Here is a 16,938-nt window from a genome sequence, read left to right as displayed (position 1 = left end):
ATATTGAACGGACATATAGAAGAGTGGTATCTATCTTCTTATCTAAATCTCACAAAGCATTGAGTGGTTTGACAAATCAATTTTGACCCAAGTCCACTTGCTAGCCTGTTCCAGAGCTATCAACTGTACAACATGGCCCTTATCAACAGATGGAATTTTTGCTCAGTTGTCTTGGAGATATCATCCATAGCACTTCTGATCCTAAAAATCTGTGAGTCCTGTGATAAAGACTGTTGAAAGCTCCAGAAAAAGCCAGTAAGTGGACCTTGAGTTAGGATTTTCCCTGTCAAACGACTGTTTCCAAGGCCCAGAATGAACTTTAATGCTTAATTAATGAGTGGCTTTTGAGATTTGAGGTCGTATTTTACTGAATTATTTAGTTGGTAACAGTCCACTCCATATGGCCCGCCCAAGCCAACTGTGTGAGCCACTTGCATGTTTAAATTTTAAAAACATCATCTACTTTTTGTTATCTTGCTTTTTAAGAATAAGTGGTTTCTAATTTTGAGTAAGTGACTGCGTGAACTCAAGTGTATATGTGCTTTAAAAAAGGAGGAGACATTTTTCTACCAAAGTGGCTGTTAAATGCAATTTAAACTGGGATTTTGGTAATGGGCGACTACCAGAATACTACATGATTATTTTATGTTTCTGAGAAAGCACTTCTTACATTGCTGAGGCTACAAATTTGTCACTCGCTTGTTCTGTAAGTTTACTCTACAATCAAAACTCTGCATTTCAAGATCATGGGATAGCTCATTTAATTAGATGTTGCCACTGCGTGCCGTTCATCTAAAACCAGAGGCCCTGCGAGTTTCTCAGCTCAGCTGCAGACCACTTTTGCACTTCTCATGCCCCGCTTGTGGTGATCTATCCATTCTGACACATTATTCCATCATGTCATTATGAGTGTCACAACTCGTCTCCTCCTCATACTTCTTTCAAAGTGGTTTTGGTGTGTCTTTCACACTTAATCCTGCACTTTGACGTGGCCCTGTGAAGTCTGCCTTACAGAGTGACAAACACACTCTTGAATTTCCTCTGCTGAATCAACACTGGGATTCGCCGGCTCTGACGTCGCCCCGTTTTGTTTTGTCAGCTGTGACAAAGCTATGTGCCACCAGTGTGATGCCCCTGGAAGATGAAGACAGCGTAAAAGATATGATAGCTGGCGTGAGGCTCAGATGTTTTGATGGTGAGCACATGTGGGCCACAAAACGTCTGCCACCCTTGATTCCCCTCCGGTATGTCCACAAGGAGACACTGAAGGTCTCAGAGTGAAGTGGGACTGGAATTCCAAACAAGATTGTGTCTGTCTGTGTTGCCTGTGAAAACAGATTAAAATCCTACTGACCAGTGCAGTCTGGAATGTGTTGAACCCGAAGGGGGGAAATCCGACAGCTCATCACACCTTAACAAAAAAAAAAAAAAAAAAAACCTCTCAGTGTTGGCAGACTACCACAGATATAAGATCACATTCAAAGTAGGCATTATTAGACTGGAACCCCTCCATCGATATGTTAATACCATTTTGTTTTCGTTCCACTCTCTCATACAGCAGAAGGTGCAACTTCTCTCTCTTGTTCCTAAAGCATGTAATCACTCTTAAGGAGTATTTACAGACATAAAAGCTTTAGAAGATAAGAACTCAATTCCTTCTTGGTTTATATTAAGATAAAAGGTATTTAGCAGAGCTGTCTCAGTATACTTCCCTTATCTTATTCTCAAACAGGGACTGAAAAATATTCAGTTACACTTCAGATTAAAGCCTCCAAATTACAGTGTAAACATCCTGTACATATGCAATACCAATTAAATATTTAGCTGGTAGGTACAAGGGCATACATAGAGAGAATATGTGCATAATAAAGTTTAAATAACTATTTTTTTATTTTCCAATACATATTAAACTATAAGGGCACTCTGAGAGCGCAGACCTCAGTCATGTGTTATAGGAGTATTTCTATTGTGCTTTCATTCTGACTGTCAAACCAAAGGTCAGTCAGGGTTAACAATTATCCCAGGAACTGGGTGGATAACATCAGGGCTGTTATTATTGACAATAACTGCAGAGTTGTTTAGCCAAAAACTCCCGGAACAAGTCATGAGACTTCCCTTGTGTTTTCACTGCATTCAAGTCTCATTCGACTGACCGAGGAGCACAAATAAGAGGGCACCGAGATCCTGGCTCCAGTTGTTCCCCTCCTAGTCACAACAGTCTCAAAATAGTCCATTGACACTCGTTCACTGTCCTGCAAAGCATGAATGAATATACAAAAAGTTGTTGTTGTGCACCATTCCTGCACGTCCTCACACTGGATTTAGCAAGAATACAGGACTGGAGACTGGGAGATGCATTCATAGACACGTCTGGAAATAATGCTAAGTATGGCTTTCGGCTGTGCAACGTATATAGACGGACATGTTGGACCTGAATACATACATAGCTGTAAGTCTTTAGCTCAGCTGTTAGCCTCCCAATAAAGGTTAAGACTCAGATTTAGAGAGAATGTGACATATGGACTACTCAAATGTCGAAGAAATACTGTGTGAATAGCTTGTCTTTAGAGTGAGAGGTAATCAGAGATGCTAAGACAACAACTGCTTACATAGATTACGAAATGTTAAATTTCCTCGTTAACACATTTAAAGGTTTGTTGTGGAAGAAAATGGGAACCAATAATGCAGTTTGCAGATTACAGCCAGTTAGGATTAATTTGACAATTATTATATTTTATAATCGATTAATCTGCTGAAGACTTTCCTGCTTCTTTGATTTATAAAATGTCAGAAGAAAAGTGAACAATGCTCACTATAATCTCCTAGTCCAAGGTGAAAACCCGATGAAACCTGATGAGTATTGGTTGCAAAAATGACTGTGGTCATTATTTGAAAGTACCAAAAGTTAAAGTACTCATTATGCAGAATGGCTCATTTCAGAATAATAATATATTACTGGATTATAGTTATTGATGCATTAATGTGTTCATCACTTTAATGTTGTAGCTGGTAAAGATGGAGCTAATTTCAGGTAGGCAGTTTAATCCATATGACATCATCATTTATTAGTTTATTAATATGTTGTATTAATAATTTGAATCTGCAAAGCAATTTAAACTGTCAGATTAATGTAGCGGAGAATAAAAAGTCTTCTATTTCCCCATAAAATGTAGTGAAAGAGAAGTATGAATCAGCATAAAATGGAAATACTACAGTACAAGTACCTCAGAAAGTACAGTACTTGTGTAAATGTAGGCTACTTTTCACCACAGGTATCCCATTTATGCATCTTTTCATTTCTCTATTTAATCTGTAAAAGAAAAAAAAAATCCATTTCTCTGCCTCCAACAGCACAGCAGTGGACATGGGTCATTCACATAGTATTTCCATCTATAGTGACATAAAATAAATAATGTAGGCTATCCTCATGAGTCCAGTCTGAACAGCAGTGATTGGTGGATGGGGGAGGGAGCTAACGGGGGCAGTCACTCCCATCCCAACGGTAGTATGTCTGGGGGCAGAAGAGGAGGACGGAACCATTCATTCTTCTCTGGTTCCCGGAGAAAACGTGGAGGATGAAGAAGAGACACTAAGTGAAAAAAAATAACAGTTCAAATCAAATCCGAAGACTTAAACTGCACGAGGAAGACACATAAAGACCCTGCTGGACTTTAGAGGCGCCGCTTCAAAAAATCGCACCGCCAGCAGTTACACGTAAGTAGAAAAACTCTTTTTTTTACAACTACTTTTCTACAACAATAGTGGTTATTCGTCTATGGAACAAGCCCTCGTTGAAGAATCTTAGCCACACATATTGTGACTTTCATCCAAGTGTTTCCACGTCTTTTTTTTATAGTAGTGTTATTTTCTCCCAGAGTTGCAGAGAAGGGGGAACTCGTGGCAGGGAAGCCGAGCAGACTGATGCTTTGCCAGGCAATGCAGCAGCACAGTATGACCCCTAATACTGTACGTGACAGTCGTCAGTCAGAGTTTTAATTCATCTGTGTGTCTATAACATCTTTAATAAAACTGACCATCCACATGGTGTACTATAAAAACGGAAATGTTTTTTTTTAAATTGGATTCATATAATCAAGAGTAGCCCAAAATGCCCAAATATTCAATTTATCATATTTTTAGTGGCACATTTTCTAATTTGAGAAGCTTGAACAAGACCATGTTTGTATTTATTACTTAAAAAAAATCTATTATCAGAATAATTGCTGATTAATGTCTTATTAACCAATCAATTGACTAAACATCTTAGTTTATCATTAGTTGCAGCAGTTGTTTTCAAAATCCAACTTAAAAATGTTTTCTTTTATTCATCTATTATGTTATACCGTGTGCATTGTTAACAGGTAAGTTGTATTAAAGATGGAAAAGACACATATGAAACACTACAACTATGTTTTAGTCAATAATGTCTTCAAAGCTCAAGACAATGTTTCCAACAGTCTTGTCTGACCAACAGTCCATAAGCCAAATATATTTGATTTACCATCAAATAAAACCAAGAAAACCAACAAATCATCACAATTGACAATCTGGAATTTGTATATTTGAATCAATTAATCAACTTATTCTCTCAGCTCTACATATTTAATTTTCCATGAGAGCCCCCATCAAAAGCATCAGTGACCTCAAACACCTGATCCAGGCACTGTGTGTCGGTGGCAGGGTCCAAAATTAACCACCAATTTGTCCACCAGCCAAATGGCTAGTACATGTTCACATTTTACCAGCCACTCAATAGATTACCATTGTTTTTTTGGCTGGTGAGTGAAGTAAATCTACCAGCCACTTGCATATTTTACCAGCATCTGGCTGGTAGATGGTGCTAATTTTGAACCCTGGTCGGTGGATATATTAAAGGTCTAAGGTTGCCCTGCTATTGTAACTTCAAGAGAAAGTCTGTCAGTTGTCTTGACAAAGTGCTGCGACACAGATTCTTGTCTTGTTTTCGTGCTGTGTTTCAACAGTAAACCTGAGAACCGGTCTCACCTGTAAACCAGTGTTTGTGTGTGGAAGACAAAGGGCCTCTGGGGGCAGAGACCTTGACGTCTTTGGACCACAATGTAACCAAAGTCAGGAAAACGGTTTATGTATTTTGCATAAGGAAACCCCTGCTTAGCTTTTTCCCAACAAGCAATGATTTTTTTTTCCATGTGTGATGCTCTTTATTGCAGTGTTTAATAGACACTGTTTCATGAGGGATGTTTTGTTCCAAACCTCAGTCACTGATTCATTGTGGTAGGAAAGATCAGAGCCATATGAATCTTTTTCCACGTGGAATTTGCTTTCTCTGCTACTTTATAAACACCATAGCTTTTGTTGTTTTTTATCGTGAATTCAATGTGCTAAATTGTTGTAGTTCAATGTATTGTTGTCACTTTATTACCAGCTGCAAAGTTGCAGCTGTATGGCTGCTGTGTGGTCTCGGTCATGACTCTATATTCTGTAATTAGCTTGAGTCATTTTGTGTAATTTCTCTTTTTTTAAAGGCACGCAACTGAGCCTCAGATGTTTAATGATGCTTAGGTCATCACTGAATGAGTGACTAGCATTAAAGATGGCGGTTTGTTGGAGTCCACTGTCAGGGATTGCTAGTGGTTTGAGATTATGTGCCAGTGCACGTGGTCCCTCAGGGCTCTGTGCTAGGCCCATTAAAAAAAGGCTGGGCTTCGTTCATTACGACCCTCCGTTTAGGCCACAGAAAAGCAAAAAATACATACATTTCTCTCTCCTCGCAGCCTGGCAGCGCAGATGCTTCTTTTATGTTTTTTTTCTTTTTTACTCTCCTTTCCTAAACAGAATGGTAAACTTTCAAAGCATGGAAATAAAATATTACCAGCCTCCTTTTTGCCCGGTGATACTTTCAATGCACGCAAAATTAAATAAAACAAAAGTTTAACTGCTATGCCATTTAAGCAGACCACATCATCTGCCTTTCGTGCTTTTCTTGAGCTTTGATGGCAGTGCTTTTGTCATTAATCCAGGATGCTGGCGGCAGTTTATGGGATTGGGTCAGTATGTGTCTCCTGGTATGGGGACTATTTTCAGTAGAGGATTTGTTCTAGACATCTCCACGCATATGGATCTTAAATAAACACTTTTATGCGTCTATGAGCGTAAATTTCGCTGCTGATGGAAATCAGACCTGGGCATTATCAGTGTGTGCTTGAAACCAAAGCCAGTGCCGTGGTGTCACCATGACCAGAGTGTGAAATCCACTAATTGAATGGCTGCTCCTGTGTCAGAGGTTAAAACAGATGATTCCGGCCGGCTGGGACTAACATCTGGAATACAGTTTGTAACAGCAAAGCCTGGCTGTGGATATCCTCAAGTGTAGATGGCCCTGATAACAAGGCTGGTTTATATGCATCTTATTTCCTCAGACTACTGTTGCACTTGTACATGGAGTTAGAATATTCACTTTCCCAGCAACATCTGTTTTTGACAATCAGCGCTTTTTTTGGGGGGGTCATTATTTCGCCCCACAGTATTCCTTTGTTTTTTCAACGAGTGTGGTCAATAAAACTTTCAACAGGAGCATCTAGGAAGTGCTCTAACGAAATCAAAACATCACACATCACAGAGGTTTCTTTAAATACGCGTCTTGTTGCCCTAAAAATTGTTTATTTGGCTATAAAATTTACGTAATGCGAGGAAGACGGTCTTAAAATTGAGACAAATCTTAACTGGGTCACATTACGTTATAAGGATACAGTATCTGTTCCAAGCTTATTAAAGGAGTATTTCTGAGTGAATTAAAAGCAGCTGTGTGTCCGAGTTTGTTTCTTTTTTTATAGAGCCATTTCAGAGACGGTCTGTTTCACCGGTACTGGAAAAGTCTGTGTCACAGTCTGCACATACAGAGTAAGAGAAAAGAGTCCAACAGGCTTTGTTCTCTGACATTTTCCACTGTTGTCCGAATGCTGAAAAATCACGTTTGAACTAATTCAAACTGAACTAATTTGCTTGAATTCATTTAAACGTAACATATAAAGCCAGAAATAAGTTAAACTACATTGCAGAATTGATGTTTCTAATTTGAGGTGCTCCTAGTGCCTCATTTTGAGGAGCAAGCTAACGTTAATGAAATGCTAACAGCGTTTTATGTCAGCAAACATCCTTACCTTTATCTCCGTTTTCTATTTTTGTAAAACCAAAATGCTTCCACACATGACTTATCAGTGTATTGGTGTTCTGACTAAGCATTTAGCGCGCCTCATGCTAGTTTTCTCTATTGTCCATTAGCAAAAACAACAATAGCATAGTTAGCTAGCAACAGGGCCTCCTGCTGGAATACAAGGCAGTTGTTTTTATACATTGTTGATTTTAAATTCGAACACATCATTACAGATTCTTACTTTCAAACCCTACTGTAGTTCCAATTTCGAATAAAAAGTGACAGCCCTAGTAGGGCTGGCCAATATCACCTGAAAGCAATATCATTTTCAAGTGTCATATTTACCTCGTTAACAATTATTTAACTATATCTAGTTAAATACACCTGTGCAATAGATTCTCCGTTCTCACAGTTGACAATTCATTAATTTTATGACCCTGATATTTAACACACCTATTATTTCTCATCTGTTGCAAAATAAATCCATATTATAATTAGATTTGAATGATACTGATACATTCTGGTATGAAGTATGAAGTGATCCCACAGAGAGAACTCTGACCAGGTGTGTTCTTGGTCATTGTACTTTCTAGGGGTAGGTGGCAGATTGTATGAAGGAATGAATTTATCTGTAACATACCCACGTGACTAAAATTTGGTCAGTTAGGGAGTCATAATGGTAGTATTGGTAACTTTCCAATTAAGCCCAGCCCTGAGCCCTAGTCTGCCTCTCCTTTTCATTTGGGTGTTGGATCAACCTTTTGGACTTTTCATGGCACTTGAAGTGAGTTACAGTTGTTTTACAACCTGTCAAAGAGCAAAGTAAGAGCTCAAACTACGTCACTTCCATGTGAAATGTGACAGTGTCCAGCAGCGTTTACGTGATGACCTTTCTCATGTGGCCTCCTGTTCTGAAACAACTGATTTAACTCTCCCAACCCTCCCAACCCTCCAACTTTCTTACTCTCTACGTGTCTCCACCCTTCCATGCTACACTGTGGGGCAGTCATGCACACTGATTAGATTAGGCAGGACTGGAGCTAATCACCCTTCTTTCTCCTCTCCCCTGCTATTACTTGCTCCCCATTTTCTATGACTCTCTCTCCGTCCTGTGGGCCCCCCTGTGGCTCCCAGAGATGAGCCTCTCCTGGGGGTACATCCACCTCCAGCGGCTCTACCGCATTGCTGTTTACTGGGAATCCAACAGGGTGGGGTCCTCATAATAACAAAGCCCTCACCCTAAACTTGCCCCCTCTATCAATTGAAGGTAGGCTTGTGTGGAACATACCCTCCCCTATAGAAAGAAAGAGACATCCAAAGAATGACTTGTGGAGGGCAGAGGGGGGGTCAGGAGGACCCTCCGGTCGGGTGAAATGAGGAGAAAGAATCTGCAGTGGGTTTTGTTCCTTTGTGGCAAGCTGGGGGTCAGTCTCAGGGGAATGCACGGCAGACAGACGGTGGGTTTTGCAGCTGCATGGCCTCCAGCACTTTATCTAGTCCCTGAGCAACTGCAGCCTCATTAAACTCTGCTGCTTGTGTTCAATTCACTTCAGTTCAGCATCTCCTGCTTTCCTCCCTGCCATATATCCTGTCTTTTTTAACCAGCTAATGTTGCATCAGACATGTCTGAATATTGATTAAACTGGAACTGGATTCACTCAGGGACCTCAGCCTCACAGCTGTATGCTAATCATGAAAGGTTATGACCCTCCACAATAGGCAGTCTGTGTGTAATGTGCGATAAGGCGGTATCATATGTTCAGTTTGGCTTAGGTCATGGAAAAGGCTTTAAACTGTGCGAACAAGATTACGCAAGATTGTACATTGTGTTCGCGTCACCGCTGAATGTCATAACTTGCTTTCATGTTCCAGTTGGTTCCCTGTTTATATTAGAGAAAGAAAACAATGACTACAAAAGATGGATGTCTGTGGATTTATTACATATTCAAATGTTTATTATTTTCATTATCAATTGATTTTTTGTTTAGTTTTCCTCTGATGAAAGGAATAGTTTGACTTTCTTGCCAAAAGATCGATGCCACTCTTGTGTCTGTATTAGGATTGGGCATCGAGAACCGGTTCCAACTTGAAATTGTTTTTAAAATTACGATTCCAGTTGAATCGGTTCTTTATTGGAATTGTTTGAAAGATTTGGTTTCAAATCCGATCATCGGTTCCAAATTTAACATGCACAACTTTTGGTGTTCGTGGCGGCCAGGGGCTTGTTGTGTTGCAGCCATGGAGCACAGTAAGTGGCACCCTAGTGTGGCCATATATTACGTTGAAAAAACCCAGTAAAACTGTAAATCACCATCGGATGAAAATAAAACCTTCCTCTTATTTGTGATATAAGCATGTGACCTATTTCAACTCCACTCCTCAAAGAATTGAAATCGAGAATCGATAAAAACCGGAATCGAACAGAAGAATTGTAATTGGAATCAGAATTGTTAAAATCCAAATGATGCCCAACCTTACTCTGTATGCTAATTATGAAGCTAGAGCCAGCTGGTGGTTAGCTTAGCTTAACAGCTAAGCCCAAAGGTAAACGCACCGCTAAAGCTCACTAATTAACATGTATCTTGTTTTGTTAAATCCGTACACAAAGGTAAACATGACGAGCTGTGGTTTTACACAAAGTAGCCTAATGCACTGGAACTATCTGCCTCTTGCTTCCATTTTTATGCTAAGCTAAGCTAACCATGGCCCGGCCCTTGCCTCATATCTAGTGCACAGACATGAGAGTGGTTTTAATCTTGTAACAAAACAATATTCCTTTAATAAAAAGTCAGAAATTAATGAAAATGTAAAGTACTTTCCAGAGCCAGTCAACTGATGAACTCTATCGTCATTTGATGGGAAATTTTGAAAAAGTTAGTTTAGTTTCCTTTTGAGTCCAAATAAATCCCCTTGTCATACTGGTCAAGCTTTCCAGCTGAGCTCTTTCACTCTTTTACACTTTTACTGTAGATTCTCAGTGTTTGGGCCCCAGTTTCACCAGCACCATGGAAACCCTATTTCGGTTTGGACTGGCAGGCAGTGACCGGTCATTATTACCACTGCACCAGCACCACTGGTAGCCAGAGCACAGCAGCAGGACCAACGGCAATAACGCTCTTTCTGTCTTTCTCTGCATCCTGCCTTGGCAGACCTAGTTTTAATAGAGGTGACTCATGTTAAATATAAAAGCAGGTCACTGGTTTGACCTAATCCTGCTCATATTACTGACTGTATTCACAGTAGTTGACCATTTGCCCCTGTTAGTAACTGTTTCTATGCCTGTCAGGCTTTCCCCTTTGCCACAGAATGCCATTTACAATGATGTTGATTTAGCACATACTTTTCTTAGTAATTTCTGAGGAAATGGGTTCTTGATTTCAGACAGAGGTAGACAAAAGCAGGTTCTCTCATTTCTAGCTGGAAACCATCGATTTTGTCAGGTGAAATGAGCTGTAGCTAGCTAATTAAGCTAACGTTAGCTCCATGAGATGGTTGAAAATATTGACTTTTTTAATGTGTCCAGCTGAATAATTTTTAAATAAGAATCTTATACAGTAAAATGTGTCTTAGGATCTGCTTTTTGGCTGATATTGTGCTGAAAGACTGATGTTAAAGCTAACATGTCCCAAACCAAAAAATAGCATTCTCTTGAGTTGATATCTATTTTGAAGACATGTAGGTTAAATTAAGAAACATTATTGCTCTTGTATTGCAGTTGCATTGAAAAAAAAAACTATATAAAAGTAACACTAAAGGAAGAAATAAAAGGAATACAGTAAGATATATAGATAGAAAAAAATAGCCTACAATATGTGTAATATCAGCCTGCTTGATCAATTCCTTAACACTTTTGCTTTTGTTTTTTTGATTTATTTAAAAAAATATTTTTAGTGTAAAATGTTTGGTGCTTTAGTGTAAAACCTTTGTGTAAGATTTTGTGTAAAACCATGGTAACTTCTGACTGAATGTCTCCACCTAATCTTCACTCTGATCACTGAGCAGAGGTCAGCCTAATGGCCTGTGCAGCTGTGAATTGATTTGTAGTGTGAGGGCTCTCCAGGTGAGGGTGACCACTTCACTGAACGGGGATGGGATAATGTTACACCACCTGTGGGACCAAACAGTCACAAGCTTCAGCACAAAAATTAGCCTGTTGTTTTTCCCCCCAATGGTTCATGGGTAAATTCAGAGATGTTATACCATATAAAGACACAGTCAGGTTTGATTCTTTACACAAGATCAAACAATACACCCCAAAGCTCCAGACATAATAACAAGCTGATATGAACAGGCGTAATTGAATTTAACCGGTATTTGCCAGGCTAGTTTTCCCAGCCACAGGCTCGTCAACAAATGCATCCTGTTTGATTCAATCTCAGGTATGATCAGCACCGACATGGCTCCGGTTAAATCAACAGTTTCAGGTTCAGCTCAGAGTCAACTTCCCCTCCTATGTTGAACTCATAACCTCTCCACTGTCTAAATTTAATTTATTTTGCCAAAGAAGCATCTTTGCGACAATAGTTCACTGCAGTTATGATGCTTCTGCAAGCAAAAGTAAGTACTGCTGTTTCATATTCCTCTTCAGCTGTCTCTATTCGGTTGACCTTTTTGCGTTAAATCGTCCAAAGTCTTTATAAAACATGCATGCTTGCAGGGAATGAGGAATTTCTTTGTTTGCTGTTGTCATTTGGGGCTGCCCTGAACTGCTAAGTGGTATTTGCACATCTGAAGACAGCAGGGATTATTCCTCGCTACATGGAGAAGGGAGAGTAAACACAGGCACAAGAAAAGTGAATCACAGAGGGCTGTAATAATAGTGTAAGGAGACAGAGCGCAAAGAGGAAAAAGAAAAAGGAGAGCAAAGAGTATGACATAAAAGACGGAGAGAAAGAGAAGGTAAAGCTTTTGTTTCACAATTAACTGCAGCGGCCCTGGGTCGGACATCTGTGATCCATCTCCCAGGGGCAGGCGTCTGGAGCTGCCTTTGTACCCTCTTCCTCCCCCTTCTTCTTCTTTCACCAGCAGTGTGACTTCCCTTTGACAACCTCACTGCCCCATAGATCATTTACTCTGAGTGAAACCACTTTTTTTAAATAGCTGCCTCTGACCTCTATCCATTATTTGTCCATCTGTTGAGGTTCATATCCAGACAGATATGGCTTTGAAAGCACTGTTTTTTTCCACACTAAGCTGATTCACTAAACCGAGAGCATTTGGTAAACAGTACCCAAAGTGCATACGTTTGAAAATACCTGGTCTTGCATATTACTGTAGTTGTGTAAAATGGAGCTTTTCCAACATGCAGACGTATGATAGACATGTGAGAAATCTTTTACAAACATGGCCAATGTCCTTTAGTTCACCAGTGGTGGTGACACAGCTGCCCATCACTTTAACGTGTCTTATTTTGTGTTTTAGTTTGTCTGACAACACAATACAGGGTTTAAGTAGGGATGCACTGGCCCAACGTTTTCTCTCCTGATTCCAATTTGAATACCTCAAGTCACCGATCCGATGTCAGTGCTCTATCTTTTATCTATCTAATTTAAAATGTGAATACCTCACAGCTTGGAACTTATTGGAATACTTTATTATCTAACATAACATGCCAACCGTGACTGAATGAATGTAACTTATAGCATTTTTTGAATGACAAAGACAAAACTAAACGTGCATTTAACATAATTTTTCATCCCTGGCGGATCAGATTGGTGCATTAACCACTTTATTGTTGACCAAACCATCATTAAGCCAAGAGCAGAAAGAATTGAATTTATTAGAATAGATGTGTGATTTTGAGGACAGCAGAATGTAAAGGGATGGTTCAACCATATGACACAAAAAAACAAACATTGGCCTGAAAAATTTCAACAGCTAAACAACATTTTAAGTGTCGACGTAGCTCAATTCAGGCAGTGTAATGGCAGTCATGCTCTTCCCAGATCATGTACTGTAAACACGTATCCTCTTCTCAGGATGGTTAGGCACATTAAAGCAGCCGTTATGGCCTCGTTACTGCCGAGCCATTAGATTCCTGGAGGCCAATAGCCTGTGACACTGAGTGGGAATCTTTATCACTGTGGATGATGCCTCTTTGTCTTGTAGACATGATAACACAATTTGGCAAACATTAGCGATGCTGCAGCACACATACAGTCCTGAAAGGAGGGGAATGCGTGTGTGTGTGAACTCATGTGAAACCTCTTTGCCCATTATGTCTGTCATCATGTCTGGTAGAAACTTGGCTCTTATCCAATCCAGATAAATGACCCTCCTATCCACATTAAAGAGCACACTAATACACCTGTCTTCTATCATATAGAGAGACCTCAAAGATGACTTCATCACATCAGAACAAAGAAAGCAAGATACAAATCAGTTAAAAGTTATCACTTTTGATTCCATATCTGTTTTGTTTTTAACCTTAGAAAGCACTTTATGTCTAATAAGCATTATAAACCTCGTTTAGCATTATAAAGTCTTGATGAATGATGCAGCTGCAGCCATCTGCTGTGTTCAACATTGAGCTAACAGACTAATCACTGCAAGGTGATGTCATCTTTGTGTGCTGTGTGCGGTCTGTGGTTTACAGGCAGGACACACACACAAGTATGTATGAATGCATACACACACACACACACACACACACACACACACACACACAAGAGGAAATTGGATAGAGTGTGGCTAATCATTGCATTAGTGCAGAGTGTGTAATCAGCATGAGCCTGAGGGAGTAAAACACACCTTGTGTTTTTACTTTACAGACCGAGTTCTTTTGTAAACGGCTTGCGCTGCAGTGTGTTAAGTGCTTTTGTGTGGAGGTGGAAAGGGGTGTGTGCTTGTGTCAAAGGAAATTACGGGTCTAACTGAGGAGATAGAGTTGGACGTTAGTGTTGTGATGTCATCTAAAAGGGGTATAATGTCACTGAGTATTGATTTTTATGTACAGATAATCATTTTTAAAGAATTCTAGGAATAAATGATCTTTTTGAAAAATGCATCAGAGGGAAAATCTTTGTTTCTCTGTCAATTTACTGCTGAAATGTGATAAATAACTTTAAAGTTTAAAGTTAAAGGTACAAGCCTGTGTACGTAAAAACTTCGAAGTAGACTGTTAACTACGACTCCCAAGGTGCATTTCGACAAAAAATCTCACTGAGCTTAAATGCACCGCTTATGACAGATGGAAGCTAAAGATGACAGTGTCTGCAGCCTAAATCAATTTGCTTTTAAATTCTGGGTCAATTACGGCTGAATTCAGCAACGTATGGCGTCGTGAATTTACTACTTACTGCTCTGACTTTTGCCTCTGACTGGCTTTTTCTCCATGGCAACGGCGGCCAAGGTTCATGGGTATTGTAAAATTTACATCTCTCCGCCATGCCAAAATGACACACAAAACATGATTTCTCAGAAACAAAGTGAAAATAATTCAAACTGGTGGCCGAAACATAAACCTATAGAAATGTTGCATCACCTGGGAGAGTCCAGTGTTTTTTTTTTTTTGTTCAGTGACATTGAGGATGTCGTTTAAAGAAAACATGTAAATGGACATAAACCATCTTCATGAGACTCATTGTGGCTGTGAAACAGCATTGTGTTCTGGCTTCTAGTTGCCGTTGCGTCAACAGGCCGAGCTTGCACCCAAACCCAAAGCGGAAGCTGCACAGGCTCCAGAAACCCGACAGTTTTTCCTCCTCTCTTTGAAGCGCTCCTGGCAAGACTTTCAAAGCCCTTCTGTCTCAGCGCTGGCTCCTAAAATAATGTGTGGTAAATGTAATACAGCTGCCCAGCTGAGCGGGAACAGACAATGCTCATTATTCTCAAGAACAATAATTGCTTTTGTTGTTTTTTTTAAATGCTTTCTTTATGTCTCACCATCTTTTGTACATTCCATACATTTTACATGACAAAATAAAGCATCATTATAAACTGCCACTTTTTTTATTTTTTTATTAAAACAGGACTGAAAAATATTACACAAGTATGATACTGAATCCACTGAGCGGTTTCTGTGGTGCTGATGCAGCAACAGCTTGCTAGTCCTGTAAAAATGTTCCAGAGAGAGAGAGAGAGACACACACACACACACACACACACACACACACACACACACACACACTGGCTGCTGAGCACGATGTTGAAGTCATTGTTGGTCAAGTCTGTTTTGTTTTGTATGAATAGACAGCAGCTGTGATGCCCATGCAGTTCCAGTCTCAGAAGAGGGGGCTTATATAACCCAGTTTACACTTACAATATGTATTGTGTTTTAAACTCCAGAAACATGTGTTCCCACATGGATAGTAAGTCATAAAAATCCATTTTTTAGTGTTCACACTAATGTCACGCTTTAGATAAACATGTATTTGACCTTTTGGATCAGCCAGGTGAGGTGCACAAACATCTGTCTTTGTGCCTGATATCTACCTGTATTTGCACGGCTTCAGTACTCTTTAAATATTTGCTCACGGCTCGCTCAGCGATTGCTCCAAATCGCTTGTTTGAACACTTTGCAGAAGCAGTGCATTACAATGATTAGTGAACGGAGCTGGCTGCTGGCTGTTTCCTAACACCTGTGTTGTGTATGTTAGCCTGAGGGAGGAGGACTCCTGAGCTGGTTATTTTAATGAGAATGCTCTCTGCTCAGCCTCACATGCCTCCCATTACTGCCCAGAGAGTGAAGAGAAGAAGAGAGGACTGGAGGAATGAATGTTAAACAGATGCAGATGGCAATGGAGGATGCAATATTAGTGCTTGATGTGTCACAGCTTTAATTAAGTCAACCTTTGATTTAGATGAAACGGCATCCACAAGTTGCCCCTGCTGCATGCGCAGCTACCGAAACACCTAAAGGAATAGTTCGACATTTTGGGAAAGTAGTTTGAATTAGTTACTGGAGGTTAGAAGACCAATACCACCCTCAAATCTGTCTGTTAAATATGAAGCTGCAGCCTAGTAGGAGGTTAGCTTAGCTTAGCATAAAGACTGGAAATAGAGGGAAACAGCTAGCCTTTGCTGTGGCAGAAGTAGGGCTGCAACTGTTATAAATGATTATTTTCCATCATCGATTAATCTGCCATACAATGATTTTCTTGATTAATTGTTTGGTCAATAAAATATCAGAAAAGTTCCAATATCCTGGAGCACAAGAGGACGTCATTAAATGTCTTGTTTTGTCCGACCAACAGTCCAACACCTAAAAAGAATTATTTAGAGAAATAATCACATAACACCAAGAAAAGCAGCAAATTCTCATTTTGGAGAACCTGGAACCATTAGATGTTTGGTATTTTTGGTTGAAATATGACTTGAATGATTAATCCATTCCTAAATTATCTGATTCCTTTTCTTTTGATTGACTAATTGATTCATCTAGTCATCGTTGCTAAAGGGAAGAAAATAACCCACGGCTATCAGCACCTCTAAAGCTCACTAATTAACATGTAATATCATAAACATGACAGGAACCAGCCGAAACTCCAGGAAGTCACTGCTCCGGGCACATAATCCCCCCCGTAAAACCACAACTGTGCGGATTAAACAAACAAGATGTAAAATGATAATTGGTGCGCTTTAGAGGTGATGGTAGGAGGTGACCCCCCCCGCTACAACTCTTTATGCTAAACTGAACTAATTGCTTCAGATTCAGCAGACAGATGAGAGTGCTGTCGATATTCTCATCTAACCCTCAAATGTTCTTTTAAATGTTAACAACCCACATACTTCCCTTACCTCTAGCTCTCCTATTCCCAGAGCCCTTAAAAACTATAAGAAAGACCCTTTTGTGGTGGGCATGGCTG

The 16,938-nt window shown here is 39.8% G+C and overlaps 1 protein-coding gene across 3 annotated transcripts in view; it reads left to right on the top strand.

Annotated features, from left to right (window-relative positions):
• The first annotated feature begins 3,461 nt into the window (after positions 1–3,461).
• The window catches only part of lhfpl2a (LHFPL tetraspan subfamily member 2a), a 42,717-nt gene continuing 29,240 nt past the window's right edge, over positions 3,462–16,938 (top strand). For all 3 annotated transcript variants that reach the window (XR_004108103.2, XM_031317516.2, XM_031317514.2), the window contains exon 1: positions 3,462–3,714. The gene's annotated coding sequence lies outside the window, so the exon portion shown is untranslated. The remainder of the gene's footprint in view (positions 3,715–16,938) is intronic.

The sequence above is a fragment of the Sander lucioperca genome, chromosome 14 (assembly GCF_008315115.2).
Source record: "Sander lucioperca isolate FBNREF2018 chromosome 14, SLUC_FBN_1.2, whole genome shotgun sequence".
Taxonomy (NCBI): domain Eukaryota; kingdom Metazoa; phylum Chordata; class Actinopteri; order Perciformes; family Percidae; genus Sander; species Sander lucioperca.
This window is presented reverse-complemented; position numbering and strand designations above follow the sequence as displayed.